Source organism: Neophocaena asiaeorientalis, unplaced genomic scaffold (genome assembly GCF_003031525.2).
Source record: "Neophocaena asiaeorientalis asiaeorientalis breed wild unplaced genomic scaffold, Neophocaena_asiaeorientalis_V1.1 scaffold267, whole genome shotgun sequence".
Classification (NCBI taxonomy): domain Eukaryota; kingdom Metazoa; phylum Chordata; class Mammalia; order Artiodactyla; family Phocoenidae; genus Neophocaena; species Neophocaena asiaeorientalis.
Window position 1 is genome coordinate 2,841,296 of NW_020173204.1, and position 9,983 is coordinate 2,851,278.

The following is a 9,983-nucleotide window of genomic DNA, read 5'->3' on the forward strand; positions in this document are numbered from 1 at the left end:
GTTAAATACACATTTTGATCACCTTAATTTATTAAATGAATAATTATTGACTACTGAGCTTATTCCGTTATCTTTTGTTTCAGATGCTGAGAAGAGCAAGGAAAATAAGTGAGTATGAAGAGCTCAAGGTTATATGCACAACCCCATACACCTAACTAGGCTTACTGAACAGACTGTTTTTATTACCACAGATAGTAGTAGGATTTGGGATTAGGACTGTTTATATATTTTGTATGCTATTTTCCTCAATATATAGTCACAGTGAAATTTCAGAGGACAATGTTATGCATATGACTATGTAAACATTCAGAGAAAATGACAATGTTCTATGTGTCTTCATATTGAGAAACCTCTACTACATCCAACAATTTATTTTACTAAAATTATAATCACCCTCCTATATTCAACCGTAATGGATTTTTACTAAAATCAGTAAAATAATGAGGCATGAGAAAACTGGCTTAAAGTACTTAAAGTGAGATAAATTAATTTTAGATATGTAACATAAAGGTGTAATTCAGTCATTTTTGCATGAAAATCTGAATATTTCAGTAGTACCTGTATGCTTATGCAATCCTGGACTCTTTAAGTTCTTCAGTTACTTTACAACTAATTTTAGAATTAACACATATAAAAATAGTATACAGCAAATATATATATATATATATATAAAGCTTATTTGGCACATTTTTACATTCTCTCACTGTGTGTGTGTGTGTGTGTGTGTGTGTGTGTGTGTGTGTTCATTCTGTCTTTTATTATTATTGTATATGAAAGGAATAACTCATGAAAGAAGGAAAATAAATATTACCTGTGGTTGCCCTGGAGATCAAAATTAACATCTTAACTTATAGCAATCTATCAATACTTCAGTTAATACCAAGTTAATTTCAATAGTATACAAGAAAATTTGTTTCTATATATCTTGGTTCTATTCCCTTTCCATTGCGGTTTTTTGTATGTTATTTTTTTTCCACACAAATTACATCTTTATACATTATATGCCCACCAATACAGATATATAATTGTTGCTTTATGAATTTGTCTTTTAAATCACATGAGTTAAAAAGAGATTTACCAAATCATTTATAGTGTCTTATATTTATCTATGTAGTTGTTTTAATTAGTGCTCCTTTTTTTCCACAAAGATCTGAGTTACTAGCCAGTGTCCTTCTCTAGTAGTACTCCCTTCACAGCTTCTTGTGGAGCAGCTCTGCTTACAATGAATTCTCTCGGCTTTTCTTCATTCAGGAATGTGGTAGTTTTGCCAGGTATAGAATTTTTGGATGACTTTTAATTTCTTTCATACGTTGGTTATGATATGCCTCTGACTCTGGCCTCCCTGGATTCTAAAGATGTAAGTTATGAATCACGGTACTCTTGCTGCTTTTGAAAATTTCTCTTTGGCTTTTTGGCTTTTGATAATTTGATTACTGCATGTCATGAAGGTTAATTTTATGTGTCAACATGACTGGACCACAGGATGCCACATGTTTGGTTAAACACTATTTCTGGATGTGTCTGTGTGAGGTTTTCTGTATGAGATTAACATGTTATCAGTAGACTGAGCAAAGCACGTTGTCCTCCCCAATGTAGGTGGGCTTCATCTAATCTGTTTTAGGCCTGAATAGAATAAAAGGCTGAATAAGAAAGACTGGGATGCTAACATCTATCTGACTGTCTTCAAGTTGGGGCATCGGTCTTCTGACTTAGACTCTGCCTGGAACTTACATCACAGGCTCTCCTGGTTCTCAGACCTTTGGACTCAGTGGAGCTACACAATAGTCTCTCCTGGGTCTCCTGCTTGCTGACTAACTACAGATCTTAGACTTACCAGACTCCATGGTTGCATGCACCAATTCTTTACAGTAAATCTCTCTCTCTCTCTGTCTCTCTCTGTCTCTCTCTCTGTCTCTTTCTTTCTGGTTCTGTTCTCTGGAAAACCCAGACTAATACAGATAAATTTTGGTATCACAAATAGTTCTGGAGAAACAGAAATTTAGGGGTGAGTTCTCTGAGTTGGCCCTCTAATCTGATTAGATTTAAATATGCTAATGACTATTTCCAGTGGTAAAGAGAGCACTGACAGAACATGACCCTGCAGTAGAGATATGTACAACAGCCCCATGGCCTACCCCTAATCAACTACTTATATACATAGATAGATAGACAGACTTTGTTCACAGTTAAAACCTCCCTGTTAATGCTCTGTGCCGACAATACCGCGCCTGCCCCTTGGAGCGGGGTGACTGTCTATATACTTTGGAACATTTTTGGAAATGTAATGAATACCATCCGGTTGTCTGGCTGCTACTACTGTTGCTGGACAAAATGGCAACGGAGAAGGATGAGCTCAGGGATTCAAATTCCCAGCGCAGGTGCTGAAAGCTTCTGCGTCTGTGCTGCAGGAGACCTTGATCTCCTGTAGCCTCAGGGCTGAGACTGCTGAAAATCAAATTCAGAATTTTATCCCGGCTGAATTACAATGCAGGCTGAACTCCCAGCCTTGTAGGATGACTACTGTTAAAGTGAGGGCACTGACTGGGAAAGAATAGGATCCTGTAAGTTGGAGGAATAGGGATGTGATGAAGCTGGGGATACTGAGACCCTAAGTTCTAATGAGTCCTATTTGCCAGCGAAGGAGGCCCCCCCATGCCCAATGCAAGCAGCCTCTGCAACCCTGGAAGATGTGACCTCCTCATCCTCAGTAGCAGAAGCCTCTCTACCTATCTGAAGGATTGCCTTGCATTGCGTGAAGAAATAAAGAAGGCCTCCCCTGAGGCAGCTGTCATGCAAAACAAGCCTGGTTGCCTTCAGGATCCATCCTCACTACCTCTCTTTGCTTGTAGACCTATAATGAAACTCAAATTCTAGCAAGCCCCTAAAGGGGAGGTACCAGGGATGACCCACTGGGGACGGGAGCACACTACACTCCAAAAAACTATTTGAGTTTTCTAATTTATACAGACAGATATCTGAGGAGTATATGTGGAAATGGATACTAAGGGTATATGTTAATGGTCCAAGGGACGTAAGGTTGGATCACGCTGCAGTTTCTGATATGGTCTTGCTAAGCAGAGATTCTGCATTTCATATTGTAGCTTGGGGAGTTACAGAGGGCTCTAACAGCTTGGTTGGTTGAAAGATGGACCAATAAGTGGCCCACAGTGAATGTGCCGGAAATGTTGGACCTGCCTTGGTTTAATGTAGAGGAAGAGATTCAAAGGCTTAGGGATTTTAGAAAATTTTAGCGTGTATCTGTCACTTAAGATATACTCATATACATCAGGGAGGTGCAGAAGACATACCTCTCACCAGTATTGTGAGAAATGAATTTGTGATGGGAACCCCAGTATCCTTGAAGAGTGCTGTGATCGCTCTTCTCTGTAATTCAGACCTTAGAGTGGGAACTGCAGTCACTGAACTGGGAAACCTACACGCAGTAGGAGAAATTGGAACCTGGGGTGGCAGGAGTCAAGTGGCAGCACACAACAGCCAAAGGCAAGGGGGGCATGGTTACATAATGGGCAGCAGAGTCAAAGCGGCAATCAGAACGGTCTGACTCATGCAGACCTATGGCGTTGGCTAGTTGATTACAGTGTTCCTAGAGGTGAAATAATAAGAAGCCTACTAAACTCTTAAAAGAATTTAGCAAAAAAGCTCGAAATCAAGTGAGCAAAAAGGTGTAATTTGAATCATAAAAACAGTGAGTCACACTCCCTCGATCAGTATCCAGAAATGAGCCAGTATCCAGAAATGACCCAGATCCCTTGAATGAAGGGAAGGCCGGGGATCTTTAGGAGAAGACTCCTGTACACTGCCCAAAATGTATACTGTTAATGTATCAGCCTTCCCCGCAAAGGGACCCATAACCTCTTACCAGAGTAACTGACCATGTGGGGACTGCTGGATACGCTCGGAATGGACACTGATTCCAAGGGACTCAGAACCACACTGTGCTGCACCAGAGAGGGGCTTATGGGGGTCAAGTGATGGATGGAGTTTTAGCTCAAGTCCATCTCACAGTGGAACCAGCTGCTCCATGAACCCATCCTGTGGTTATTTTCCCAGTTCTGAAATGTATAATTAGAACGAATATACTCTGCACCTGACAGAATCCTACATCAATTCCCTGACTTGTAGAACGGGGGCTATTATGGTGGGAAGGAAAGTCCAAGTGGAATTTATTAGAACTGTCTCCACCTAGGAAATAGTAAACAAAAAGAAACAGAGCATTCCTGAAGGGACTGCAGGAATTAGTGCCACCAGCAAGGCCTTGAAGGATGCAGGTGTGGTGATTGTCACCACATCCCCATTTAACTTTCTTATCGGGACTACGCAGAAACCGGACGGATCTTGGAGAATGACATGGGATTATCATAACCTTAACCAGATGGTGACCCCAGCTGCGGCAGCTGCACCAAATGTGGTTTCATTGCCTGAGAAAATTCAAACGTTCTCCGGTACCTGATATGAGGCTATTGATCTGGCAAATATATTTTGTCTCAATACCTATTAGTTAAGACCCCCAGAAGCAGTTTACTGTCAGCCGGCAAGACCAGCCATACAACCTCACTGCCCTACCTGCTCCACTTCCTTCCCTCTCCCAGTCTGTACCTATGACCTCATGGGGAGTTCACTGTAATCGGCTGACACACGAAGGGGTGATTTAGGTTTGATTCACACATGGTTCTCAGTAATAGACAGGTGCCACCTGAAAGTGCAGCTTCAGCACTACAGATCCTTTCTACCGCAACCCTGAAGGACTGTGGCGGTGAGAAATCTTCCCAGTGGGAAGAACAGGGGGTCCTTAACACGGCACCGTTCCCCAGGGTGATCAGCCGGCTCTCTGGTAGTAAGTTGACTACACTGGACCACTTCCACTGTGGAAGAGGCAGTGTTTTGTTCTTAATGGAACAGACACCACTGAATTACAAATTTGCCTTCCCTGAAGGCAATGCTTCTGCCAAAACTACCACCTGTGAACTTACAGACTGACTTTCTAACCATCGTGCCATTCCACACAGCATTGCTTCTGATCAAGGAACTCACCTCACAGCAAAAGAAGTATATCAATGGGCCCGTGCTAATGGAATTCACTGGTCTTATCATGTTCCCCAGCACCCTGAAGCAGCTGACTTGATAGAAGGTTGGAATGGCCTTTTGAAGACTCAGTTACAGTGCCAGCTGGGTGGCAATACCTTGAAGGACTGGGGCAAGATTTTGCAGAAGGTTGCGTGTGCTTGGAATCAGTATCCCACATATGATGCTCTGGTTTCCATAGCCAGGATTCATGGGTCTAGGAATCCAGAGATTGAAATGGGAGTGACGCTACTCACTATCACCCCTAGTGACCCACTAGTAAAATTTTTACTCCCTGTTCCCGTGACCTTATTATGCTTTGCTGGCCTTAAGGTCTTAGGTCCAAAGGAAGGACTGCTTCTACCAGGAGAAGTAACTATAATTCCACTGAAGTGGAAGTTAAGGCTGCTGCCTGGCCCCTTTAGATTCCTCATGCCTCTGACGCAATAGGCAAGGAAGGGAGTTCTTGTGATGCTTGGAGTGATTGATTCTGACTATCAATGGGATATTGATCTACTACATTTTCACTGTTATCACTCTTACTTAGCTTTTAATATAATCTATTTTTAGTGCTTAAACTGAAACTGTCTAATATGACAACTACCAGGAAAATTCAAGAGAAATTATGACAAAAGTAATGCAAAAATAAATTTGCATCCTAAATTTCTGGTGTTGGGAAGACATTAACCAAATTAATGATTTTATGAACTGTGTAATAGCAAGGACATACTTTTATTTTAGGAAAACAATTAAGTCCACTAAGTTACAAGACTAAATCAATGACTTCAGGAAAAATATGACTGAAGTACTGTGTACAGAAATAAAAGCACGGCTATTGATGTTTTCATTGTTTCCAAACAGTCTCAAATATTCCATGATTCCAAATAAAATTATTTCTTTGGGCTTCTAATTATTTGAAAATGTACAGTTGATTCTCTTCATTTGCAAAAGTTATGTTCTATAACTTTGCTATGAACACTGAATTAGGAAATACTAAATTATTGCCCTTAGGGGAAATACAAAATTGGATTCCTATGAGCCTCTGTTCACATTTTCATGACCTGATCATCATAACCTTGTTTTATGTGTGTTTTATTTAAAAACACCTTTTTATTCACATATAGACACACCCACATATTATATACATACATATGTGTACATGTTAACTCATTAATGTCGAACTCATGGCTAACACCACTCTTAATCATGCCTGAAAGAAGCTTATCTAACACACATATTTCCTCTATAAGGCACATCACAGCTGTCTTGCGCATAGGAATGTTAGATAGCAGTGAGAACCATGTTTGGGGAGCATTTTAATCAGTGAGACCACCACCAACAACACCAAAAAAAACAATGCAAAAAAATGTGGCACTAAATAGACTATGAAAAGGACACTTCTTGCCAATTTGAGAGCTAAAACGGGAAAGCGGCGTTACCCTTGCTTGATCTGATAGCAACACGCACAGCAGGTAGGCAGCATGGCAAGTATTGGTTTGGTGGCTGCAAATACATTTCAGCAGCCAGGCTAATTTGCAAATATGGACTCTAGGAATAATAAAGGTCAACTGTATTTTTAAATTTCTAAGGTTTGTATTTTTAAATGAGGCTTGTTTTTGTTACTGAGTACTAATTATACTTGTTTGGCCTCAATATCTGGTCAGTAAGGTATTGATTCATTCGTATTTTTTCAGATTTGGCTTTGTGACGTATACAGGACCAATTCTATTTCACTTAGAATGAAGGCTTATTGTCTCTTTTGAGTTATAAGGATTTATATATGTTTACCAAATAAAGCTTATTTCTAGTATTTTCAAATTTTAAATTATGCTTGTTCTATTTGACCTATGTGTGTTAAACTATCCCACTGTAGGGATCTGTCCATTTAAAATATTCTGCCAATGTTTGCTTTACATAATTGGAGAATATAACTCTATAATAATATGTTTTGCATTAAATTTTCTCTTGTCTGATATTAATATAGTATTTTTACTTAGAATAGTGTTTTCACAGACTAATTTTTCTATCCTTTTAAGTTCAGCTTTTCTGAGTTACAACGACAAATGTATATTTGCTATAAAAGAAAAGGGAGCCCTCTTGCACTGTTGGTGGGAATGTAAATTGATACAGCCACTATGGAGAACAGTATGGAGGTTCCTTAAAAAACTAAAAATAGAGCTACCATATGACCCAGAAATCCCACTACTGGGCATATACCCTGAGAAAACCATAATAAATGGGAATATATTTATACGTGTAGCTGATTCACTTTGTTATACAGCAGAAACTAACACAATTATAGTCCAATAAAGATGTTTAAAATATATATATATATAAGTAGATTTTGTTTTTAATTTTATACTAATAAAATCTCAGTCTTTCAAAATAAGTAAACCAATTTGTATCCCTTATGATTACTGATGCAGTTTTGTGTTTTCTTAATTTTCATATTGCCCTTGCTTTTATCCTGTCTTTTTTTTCTAGCATATATTTTAAAATTGTATTTCTTCTTCCGCTAAGTTTAATTTCTTGTAGATATTTTAAGTTAATTTTAAATTGTAAAACATACATCAAGTTAACAAATTTTAAGTTTAATTTTTAAAAATTGCCCTCTTTAAGAAGTGTACAAAAAATTACTATAACTATATATTTCTGTACGATTTATGATTTATGATTTTACTACCCAATGTTCTAGTTTTACTGTATTTTTATCCTCTTCTCCAATTTAGACATTATATTAGTCATTAATTCTCAGTCAATGTTTATTTAGCTTAATCAACATGCATACAAGCATTTGCTCAAAATTGCTTCTTAAATCTCAACGTTTCCTTTTGAATTCAGATTTCCACTTTCCTTCTTACTAAAGGTATATTATAGGAAAAACAAAAGCAAAGACTGAGAGTATATATTTGTTGTTTGTTTCCTTCAAATGGGCTTCAATAAAATGTACATTTTCAGTCTTTGGCCCCCGACCTTCACATACACGGTATTATTTTCCAGTCTCCCTCTTGAATGATGATTTAGCTGGGTATAGTATTCTAGGATCGCAATTATACTTTTTCAGTATTTTGAAGATATAATTTCATAGTCTTCCGCTTGTTGAGTTTATCTATTGAGAGGGTTCAAAATTTTATCTATCCTGGAAAATTATCAACCACATTATTTTGACTATCAAAAATTCTTTCATTCTTTTATTCTCCCCTTCTGAAATTCAGAAAATATTCTTATTCTATTGTTTCTTGTTTATTTTCTTATATGTTGACATCTTTATTACTTTGAAATGCATTCTACTTAATATCTCAGTGCCTCTTTTCTGAGGATAACTTTGCTTACTGAGCTGTAGACATAGCCCCAAACAGCAAGTGTATTTTTCCTTCTCCATATAGCTCTTTTTCTATTTTGGGGAAAAATTTTACATTAATTTGTGAACTTGAAGACTCATTCCTCACTTGGATATTATAAACTGGACTCCACATCCGTGTGATATAAAGTCTTGGGGTTTTTCTTTCTCACAAATAACATTTCCTTTCTCAACTGAGAGTCCCAGGTAGAGAGATGAGCTTACTTGTAACCCCTGTAAGTCAGTAGATAAATTTACTGTTAGTAATTCTTTTCCTGAGAAGCAGCTCTTTTAGGGACCTGGCATTATGAAAGAGGGAGTTTGTAGTTTATCTCACCACCTATTTAATTCCTTTTGTTTGAGCCCAGCTATTATATTATATTATATATTTTATATTGTTAATTATACTTATTATATTTAATGTTTATATCATATTATATAATTCATATCATATTATTTTTTTAAGAGTTAGAAAATAAAGTTGAAGATTCCTCCTGGAAGTTAGATCAAAAAGAAAAAAGATCATAAAAGAAAAGACAATAAAAATCAATAGTTATTGAGGCACTCCAATATCATTTTATTTTTTATTATACAACTTTCACCTCACATTCCTATTTGTTTTGGCAGGAGCAGAATTCATGCTGGCTTAATATCACATGTGCAAGGAAACTAAAGTCACTGTCCTTTCTAATTTTTTCAATGATGTTTTGTTTACAACACTATAAGGACAATAGTAAATTAATATATTTACAACTCCTGCCTCATTTTCTACTTATGTAAATTTTTTCTAATTTTCATTATTCAGTTGTGACCAATCTGAATATTTATAACTGGTAATTCTCACTTAGCAACAAGTATTATATATATATTTTAATAAAAGAAATTTCAGGAAAATAAAGCATAACTATCCTTATAATTAAGCTTTTAAATGGCTTTACAGCATGAAATTATTTTGCCTTGGGAAGTATTTAAATATAAAAAACATTAAGTTCTACAACAGGTAATTTACTTAAAATATGAAATGTGTTTTTTTCAGTTTCTAGAAAAGCACTGCAAATATGACCCTAATAAGGTCCCTAAGAGGCAGGGGAGGATGAAGGGAACTCTCCAGCACCCTTTGGGACTCTACTGTTGAGAGAACAAAAATAAGTGCTTTTAATGATGACCATGGCTAATGGTGCATGAATTATAAGCACTATAATAAAAAGCTTATGTTCTGCTAACAACGATGATAGATACGCTGGTGGGAAACTTTGTCTGATCTCTGGAAATCTCAGAGGCTTTGAGTCATAGTGACCCACTGTCTCAGCTTCCTCATTTCTGGGTGTATTAACTACAGCAGGTAGCATTCTCATGGTGCTTTAGATTCCTTATTTGAATATAGAGTGCAATAATCCTCATCTATTAGTCCTATTATTTTTTGTAGAGTATGGGGTTAGGTATAATTATTATTGTACTCACAAATCACACACAAAGGGCTCCCAAATACCTATTTGTCTTAGCAAGGTTTTTTTCTCCAGATATGTTTGAAATGGGAAGGCCATTGGAGGCCATTTATGAC

General features: G+C 37.2%; 1 pseudogene; it reads left to right on the plus strand.

Moving 5' to 3' along the window:
* Positions 1–3,895: 3,895 nt before the first annotated feature.
* Positions 3,896–5,652, plus strand: LOC112399663 (uncharacterized; annotated as a pseudogene).
* Positions 5,653–9,983: the final 4,331 nt, after the last annotated feature.